A 9,265-nucleotide genomic window follows, 5' to 3' on the forward strand; every position below is an offset into this window, starting at 1 on the left:
TCTCCGAAGGCCGAGCCGCTCGGCGGGCCCTGACCCCCAGGAAATCCAGGAAGGAGAACGGGGCCAGACGCCGGCAACGCCTTTCAGAAGTGGTTTCCTCCCGTTTGCGTCCTCCGCTGAGTTGGGGCAGGCTCTGCACCGGCTCCCGGAAAGGCTGCGCCACCGGCCTGGCGGTTAAGGCTTGGGAGCCGGGCTCCAGCTTTGTGATGGGATCCTACCACACAGTCTTCCGCACCACCCACCCGTTAAAAATTACGCACGCCCTGGGGTGTGAGTTCTCGCTGCCTGTCTCTGTCTCTCCGGCCATGACACACGCCCTTTAACAAAAATCTCTCTCTTAAAAAAAAAAAAAATAGCATACATTCCATAGTAAAGCTGGCCGTGTGTGCCTGGGTGCCCGAAATCCCCAGAGAATGGAGAAGGGATTGCGGAGAGGCCACACACACACACACACACACACACACAGTGATGTCTCACTTTCCCCTCTCCATCTGTCTCACTGTGGCCAGCGCACAAGCCCTATAGCAAAAATAAATAAATTACACAATACACTACATAACCAAAGCTCCCATCTTTATCACACGCGCTGCCCCTCCCCTACCTACTGTGCGTCCTACCTGACCTCATTCCTCGGGTCAGGACCCAAGTCTGTACACGCGAAATGCAGTTTGTTTCCTAATCTGAGAATGAGAATGATACTCAGAGTAGAGAGTTATGGAGAAGGTCACCTAAGAAAGTTCATGTGGAACGGCCAGCACAGCACCTGCCACAGTGTCTGCTGTCATTGTGGTCATCATCACCATCTTTATTGTCATGGTCACTGGACCCCGACCCAATGCTGAGGTCTAGATAGATGATGTCTCTTTCTCTTTCCACAACTTATTCTTCCCCTGCCCCCTCTCCCTCCTAATGACACAGACATAAAAATCTGTGTTCCCTAATGCCTGTGCTTTTTTAAAAGCTAGAAAGAGCATCTGGTCTTTCCTGAATGTTCTCTTCCCTTCCCCTCACCTCCCCTTCCCGCCCATATTCGACCACTCGCCCACTGGAGGAAGAGAGGGACATTGCCTGCCCAGTGCTTCTGGGCCCACAGTGGCTCTGTGTCAAGGCATCCTGGGACAGAGGGAAGGGGACCTGTTCAGGGACCACTTGGTGAAGTAGCTCCCGTGCAAGGTCAGAGTGACCCTGGATGCCACCAAGGGCAAATCAGTTCACCTCTTTGAGCCTCGGCTTCCTCACCTGTGTAATGGGGCCACTACTACTGGCTACCAAGTTCTAGTACTTCGAGGATAACAGACACCGGCGTGGAGACAGCCCCTGACAAACAGTAACTGTGATTATGTTCTAAAAGAAAGTGTCATGTTTATTTAGCATTTTATGTTTGCAAAAGAAATTACCAACTTTTTTTTTCTTTTTAAAATGTGTTAGTCTTTACAGCATGGAGAGGGAAGTTTGGTTTTATGTCTTAGGAGACAGGTAAACAGCTCTACCTGGGCTCTGTTGAAACAGTCAGGTGCCACTTCCTGGAGCTGTTGCTGGTCCCGAATTTCTCCTACAGTGCTCCCTTCACCCAGGGAGTTCCAGAATACAGGAATTGAAGGACCTGGATGTTCCAGGTAAGAACTATGTCCCTGCTTCTGAGTGAGACAAGGCCAAATCACCTATTCAGCAAGCACTCAGTGAGTACCTGCTCTGAGTGGAGCCTGCACTGCACAGCATTACACAGCCGGAGGGTCCCTGAACACAGAAGTTTCATTTGAGGGAACCAGCAGTTAGCGTAATGGCTATGTCGCTCGCTAGACTCCCACGTAGTCGACCATGGTTCATGTCCTGGACCCAGTGGCTTAAAACTCACGCCGGGCGCGTGTGCGTGCGTGCCCAAGATCCTGAGAGGAGAATGGAGGAGAAGGGATTGCGGCGTGACCATCCCCCCTAGGGGGTGATTTCTCGCTGTCTTTATGTCTCTCTCTGTCTGGCGAGCGCACGCGCCCTATAGTGAAGAACCTCTCAAAGAAAAAAAAAAAGAAGTTTCATTTGAGAAAAACAGTTAAGCACAACAAAAAACTCTTGCCTCAAGTAATCTTTTTTTTTTTTTTTTTAAATTTGCTATAGGGCAAGTGTGCTCACCAGAGAGAGAGAAAGAAAATGACAAAGTGATGTACCCCTCTCCCTCGGGGCAATGCCCACACAGCAAACTCTTCTCCTCCTCTGTTCTTCTCTTGGGATTTCGAGTGTGCATGTACATGTGACCAGCATGTTTTTTATGTCACTAGGTCCGGGACTCAAACCTCACTGTCAGCTATGTGAGATCAGTCACATTAACGACCACTCTGCCTATTGGCCACAACTTTTTTTTTTTTTAATCACCAGAGGGCATGTACAAAAGACAGAGAGTCAGTGAGATGGGAAGAGAACTCCTCTCCCCCTGCTCTCCCCCCCAACACACACCCCACGTTGGCAGAGTTACGCCACAATCCATTCTCCATTTTTCCATACAGTCAGGATTTGAGCCACCACTGACTTGACTTGTGTGCCCAGTGGTGGCTCCTGGTACTGGAATCAAACAGCCCATTTGGCCATATGACATCCAGCTGCCTTAATCGCCAGGCCACTAGGCTGCCCTGTAACTTGTTATTTTAATGGTTCTTTTGCCCCATTTTGCCTTATTTTTAAGTGATACATAGCAAATACATAGGCACATAGTTACTGAATCATTTGCAAATTGTAGACACTTTAACACTCACTTCTAACACTTAAAAGTGCATTACCTAAGGATGTGGACATGTGATAAGCACACATTATTACACCTTAGAAAGTTAGCGGGACCAGTAGGTGGTAATGGTGGTTAAGGTATTATACTTCCACATGGCCAACTGTGGTTTGAGTTCCAGACCTAGCAGCTTGAAAATCACACGAGGCATGTGTGGAATGGAGAGGGATTGTGGTGTAGCCATCCCTCCTCTTTCTCCCTCTCCAGCAAGCAAGCACATGTGCCCTGTAGGGAAGAAAAAAAAAAAGTTGGCAATAATTTCCAAATGTCATCTAATACCCATTCATTTGCAAATTTCCCCAATTTTAAAAAAGTATTTTAGGGCTATCCAGGTGGCAATCCCACATGGAAAGATCCCCTTCCCAGTTCAAGCCTGGAGACCTCCCTGAGTATGTGGGCCCGTCACTTGCTTATGCTCTGAGGTGGCTGAAGGCTGGAGGTAGATGATGGCATCAACTTACAAAACAAAGAAAAATCAGGGCCACCAGTAGGTGTGGTGGTTAAGACACTGGATTTCCACAAGGCTAATCGCAGTTCAAGTCCTGGGCCCAGCGGCTTGAAAATCACACTAGGCGCATGTCCATGTGTGGTCAAAATCCCAAGAGAATGGAGGGGAAGGGATTACAGCATGGCCATACCCGCTGGGGGGTGATCACTCACTTTCCCTCTCTCTGTCTCTTTCTTGCTAGCACATGTGCCCTATGGAAAAAACTTCACTGAAAAAAACAAAAACTTAAAAAAATCAAAACCAGCTGGGGCTAGCAGATGCATAATGGTTACGTCACTGGACTCCCATGTAGTTGACAGTGGTTCGAGTCCTAGACCCAGTGGCTTAAACTCATGCCAGGTGTATGTGCGTGCATGCCCAAGATCCCGAGAATAGAATGGAGAAGAAGGGATTGCAGTGTGGCCATCCCCCACCCAGGGGGTGATTTCTCACTTTCTATCTCTGTCTCTGTCTTTCACGTGCCCTATAGCAAAAACCTCTGGGAGGTGGGGGGAAAGAAAAGGAAAGAAAAAAAAAGAAAGAAAAACCAGGAAATTGATATTGAGGCATTACTACTAACTGGACTATAGCCATTTTGTTTTTACCTGATTCCTTCGTAGGGCAGGGGTGTGTGTTTCTATGCACGTCATCCTGTGTGTAGGTTCAGAACACTGCGGCCACCATCGAGACAGCTGTTACCATACCACAAAACAACTCTCTTTGTATTCATATCTACCCCCACTTCATACCTCCCTGGCCCCAGGCCCCTGGCCCCTGGCCCCTGAGCCCTGGCAACTACGAATTGGTCTCCATTTCTGTAATTTTGTCATTTTGAGAAGGTTATTACGTGAAGTCATATAGCATGTAACCTACTGAGACTGAATTTTTCCACTAAGCATAATGCCCGTGAGGTTCCTCGGGGTTGCTGCACGGGTTATCAATAGTCCCTTCCTTTTATTCCTTTGTATGTACAAGTACCACCGTGGAGGTACCAATTGAAGGGCATTTGTATTGTTTCCAGTTTTTGACAATTATAGTTACTGCAAACGTTTGCGTACAAGTTTATGTGTGAACACCCGTTCCTTTTCAGTCAGGTGAATACCTATCGGTGGGATTGCTGCATGGTAAGTGTGCATTTATTTGTATGTGAAACGCCCACAGTCTTACAAACTGACTTCCAGTTTGCATTCCCTCCGATGTATGAGACTTAAAATTGTTCTGCATCCCCAGCATGCTTTTGGTTTTACTACTTTTTTTATTTTTTAATTTTTTATTTTAGCCATGCCTCTAAGTGTGTAGTGTTATCCCACTCCACTTCTTTTTTTTTTTGGAGAGGTTTTTGTTACAGGACACATGCGCTCGCCAGACAGACAGAAAGTGAGAAATCACCCCCCGGGGCGATGGCTACACCATAATCCCTTCTCCTCCATTCTCCTCTCGGGATCATGGGCACGCACGCACACGCGCCCAGCATGAGTTTAAGCCACTGGGTCTGGGACTCGAACCGCGGTCAACTACATGGGAGTCCAGCGACATAGCCATTATGCCAACTGCTGGTCTCCCCACTCCACTTCTTTATTTTTTATTTTATTTTTTAGGTTTTTGCTATAGGACATGTGTGCTTGCTAGAGAGAGACAGGGACAGAGAGAGAGGGAAAGTGAGAAATCCTCCCCCAGGGGAATGGCCACGTACAATACTCTCTCCTCTACATTCCTCTCTGAATTTGGAGCATACACACACATGCCCGGCATGATTTTCAAGCCCCTAGGTCCAGAACTTGAACCACGGTTGGCCATGTGGGAATCCCAACACCTTAACCTCCATACCACCTGCTAGTCCACTTTTTAATTTTTTATTTTCCAGAGTGTGCGTGTACTTGCCAGAGAATTAGAAAGTGAAGGAGAAAGAAACCCCTCAATGGGGTGTAGTCATGCCACAGTCCCTTCTCTTCTTTTTCTTTATCCTGTTAGGATTTGGGGCACACGTGCTTTGTATGTTTTTGAACTGTTGTCAGCTATGTGAGATCTGGCTCCCTAACCACCAGGCCTCAGGGCCAGCTCCCTAAATCATCTTTTAAACATAACTAGGACCAAGTCATAATGCTCCCAAAACCCTCCAGCGGCTTCCCCTCACATTCAGAATAAAATATACTCATTTCTGAGGCCTGACAGACCCTCTCTCCTGACCTCATGTCTCTGCCTCTCTATCCACTTCAGCCACTGGGACCGCTTTATTTCTCTGACACTCTAAGCTTGTTCCTCCCTCCAGGTTTTTCACCTGTGCATCTTTCCTGCTGGATTGTTCTTGCCTTGGATATTTGCATGGCTCACTTGCTCACTCGGTTCACTTTCTGTCTACTGTTAGCTCACAGAGGCCTTCCTGATAGTCAAGATGAACCCCCAACCCTACACTCATCCTTAGTTCCCTTATTTTGTTTTTTCTTTGTAGCACTAATCTTTCTGCTTGATATACCCTTATGTCAATTACTGCTTTCACATCTTTCTTTCCGTGAGGACAGGGCTCGGCTAACTGATGACTAGCTCTCGAGCTTAATTCACGGTGCTTGGCACGCAGGAGGCACTGATCAGTATCTGTTAGAAGGCCATGTATGGAAGACCTTCTGGGACCCCTCACCCTTTTGGCCCATGTTTTTTTTTTTCTTTTTTAGATATGTATGTGTGTGTGTGTGTGTGCGTGCGCGCGCACGTGTGCCATAGTACACGTGTGCCCATCAGAGAGAGCCAGCCAGAAAGAGAATGAAAGGGAGAACTCACTCCCAGGAGGGATGGTCATGTCATAATCCCTTCTCCTTTACTCTTCTTGGAATTTCGGATGCACATGTGCCCAGCATGGTTTTCAGGTCTACAGGTTCAGGATTCAAATCTCGTGGTTGGCCAAGTCTGAAGAAGTTGACCCCTCTAGACAGGACCAGTGACAGCTGGAGTGGATGGAGCTATGTTCCCTTGTCTGACACTTGGTAGACAGTCCTAAGGTGCATTCCACACTGCTCCTTAGCATCTCCCAGCTGGAACAAGCCCCAGCTGCCCACAGCACCTCCATAGCACACCGTTGTTCTGACTTTCTTGCCTTCTCCTCTCACTCTGTGGCCGGCTGAGAACATGCTAAGAGGCACCACCCCCCTTGTTACTGGGGTCATGTCTTGAGTTAACTGGCAAACCAGCCCTCTCTGCTTTCTCTACTTTCAGTGAGGTAGCACAGATAGAGAGCCCAGATTAAACTAGAACAAATAACAGGTTGGTACAAAAGTAATTGTAGTTTTTGCATTGTTGAAATTTGCTGTTTGATATGGGATACATCTTAAATAAATGTGGTTATGTTATACATCGTTTTAATGTGCATTTCTTGATTTATGTTTGTTTGCTAATGACGTATTACTTGCTGGGTTTAGAATTATTATTTTTTTTATTTAAGCTTTTGCCATTGGGTGCTTGTGTTCCCTGGAGAGAGACAGAGAGAGAGACAGTGAGAGGGAAAGTAAGAAATCACTTCTTGGTAGGGGGTGGTGGTGGCTACAGTGGAATCCCTTCTCTTCCACTCTCCTCTTGAGATTTTGAGTATGCATGCATGTGCACCCTGTGTGTTTTTCAAGCCAGGACTCAAACTAAAGTCACCCATGTGGAAATCCAGTACCTTAATCACCATGCCACCGGCTAGCCCCACTCACTATTTACTTTATATCTGTTAGAGACTGTGGAAATGACGTTAGGCTAAAAGCAAATTCAAGTGGTTTTCTTTCTTTCTTTTTTGGAGAGGTTTTGCTATAGGGTGTGTGCGCTCACCAGAAATACAGACAGAGACAGAAAGTGAGAAATCACTCCCCAGGGGTATGGCCACACTGCAATCCCTTCTCCTCCATTCTCCTCTCGGGATCTTGGGCACGCATGCACACATGCCGGGTGTGAGTTTAAGCCACTGGGTCCAGGACTCGAACCATGGTCGACTACATGGGAGTCCAGCGACATAGCCATTACACCAACTGCTGGTCCCACAAGCAGTTTTCTTATTTGAGTTCAAAATGGATCATCAAGCAACAGAGACAGCTCACAAAATCAACAATGCATTGGCCCAGAAACTGCCAACAAATATACTGTAGTGGTGGTTCAAGAAGTTTTGCAAAGGAAATGAAAGTCTTGAAGATGAGAAGGATAGTGGCAAGTCATCGGAAGTTGACAATCATCGAAGCTGATCCTCTTACTTGGTAAGTTGCCAAAGAACTCAACTTCGACCATTCTACAGTTGTTGGGCACTTGAAGGAAATTAGAAAGGGGAAAAAACTGATAAAGGGTGACTCATGAGCTGACTGAAAAAAAAAAAAAAAAAAACCATCATAAGGCATCATCTTCTCTTATTCTGTGCAACAATGATTGGATTGTGACGTGATGAAAAGTGCATTTTATGTGACAACTGGTGATGGGACAACTCAGTGGTTGGATAGAGAAGAAACTCTAAAACACTTATCAAGGTCGAATTTGCACCCAAACACCCCCCCCCAAAAAAAAAAACAAAAAAAACCAGTTATGTTCACTGTTTGGTGGGGTCTGATCCACTACAGCTTTCTGGCTCCCAGTGAAATCATTACATCTGAGAAGTATGTTTGACAAATCGATGAGATGTACTGAAAACTGCAACACCTAAAGCCAACATAGGTCAACAGAAGGGGCCCAATTCTTCTCCATGATGATGCCTGACTGCAGGTCACACAACCAATGCTTCAAAATTTGAAATATTGGTTTAAGAAGTCTTGCCTCATCCACCACATTCACCTGATCTCTCATCAACCGACTACCACTTCTTCAAGCATTTCAACTTTTTGAAGGGAAAACGCTTCCACAAACAGTAGGATATAGAAGATGCTCTGCAAGAGTTCGGAGAATCCCAAAACAAACGTATCTCTCATTGGCAAAAATGTGTTGATCGTAATGGTTCCTATTTTGATGAATAAAGATGTGTTTGAGCCTAGTTATAATGATTTATAGTTCATGGTCTGGGCCAGCAGGTGGACTCCCACATGGTCAACAGTGGTTCTGGTCCCAGACCTGGCAGCTTGCTTTCTCACTCTCTCTCTGGTGAGTATATGTGCCCTGTAGCAAATTAAAAAAACAATAATTGCGATAAATAAAATAAAATAAATAATTCTCTTAAAAAATAAAGTTAGCCCTATATCCAGAAATGACCTAAATTATAGGCATTTACTCAAAAGAGATGAAAAATGTATGTCTAGGGACCAGCAGTTAGCGTAATGGCTATGTCGCTGGACTCCCATGTAATTGACCACGGTTCGTGTCTCGGACCCGGTGGCTTAAAACTCACACCGGCGCGTGTGCGTGCATGCCCAAGATCCTGAGAGGAGAAAGGAGGAGAAGGGATTGCGGCATGGCCATCCCCCCTGGGGGGTGATTTCTCACTTTCTGTCTCTCTGTCTCTCTCTGTCTGGCGAGCGCACACGCCCTATAGCAAAAAACCTCTCAAAAAAAAAATGTATGACTATACAAAGATTAGTACAAGAATTGTCAGTCACTTTAATTATAATAGTCAAAAGCTGGAAACAACTTAGGTATTCATCAGTAGGCAAGTAGACGAATTGTGGTATATTCATACAATAGCTTACTACTTCATAATAAAAAGGGGTAAAATACTGATAAATGCTTCAACAGGAATGAACCTCAAAAACATGATGCTAAGTGAAAGAAATCAGCCAAAGGCCAGCAGGTGACATGGTGGTTAGGGCAATGGACTCCCATGTAGCTGACCATGGTTTGGGTCCCAGACCTGGCAGCTTGCCTTCTCACTTTCATCTCTCACTCTCTCTCTCTGTTTCTGTCTCTCTCTGGTCAAATTAAAAAAATACTAACAAATTGAAAACAGCAGATGGTGTAATGGTTATGTTTCCGGACTCCCAGGTAGTGGACCACAGTTCGAGTCCCGGACCCGGCAGCTTAAAACTCATGCCAGGTGTGTGTGTGTGTGTGTGTGTGTGTGTGTGTGT

At 46.0% G+C, this 9,265-nt stretch overlaps 1 long non-coding RNA gene across 5 annotated transcripts in view; it reads right to left on the bottom strand.

Moving 5' to 3' along the window:
• The window catches only part of LOC102493693 (uncharacterized), a 40,517-nt gene that overhangs the window by 14,530 nt on the left and 16,722 nt on the right, over positions 1-9,265 (bottom strand). Inside the window, exon 3 of one of the 5 annotated variants that reach the window (XR_001370954.2) lies at positions 7,381-7,525. The exons of the other annotated variants lie outside the window; for them this stretch is intronic. This is a non-coding gene — a long non-coding RNA (uncharacterized LOC102493693). Of the gene's footprint in view, positions 1-7,380; positions 7,526-9,265 lie in introns of those variants that run through there. 5 annotated transcript variants of the gene reach the window in all.

This window comes from Tupaia chinensis, unplaced genomic scaffold (assembly GCF_000334495.1).
Source record: "Tupaia chinensis unplaced genomic scaffold, TupChi_1.0 Scaffold000484_1, whole genome shotgun sequence".
In the NCBI taxonomy this organism is placed as follows: Eukaryota; Metazoa; Chordata; class Mammalia; order Scandentia; family Tupaiidae; genus Tupaia; species Tupaia belangeri.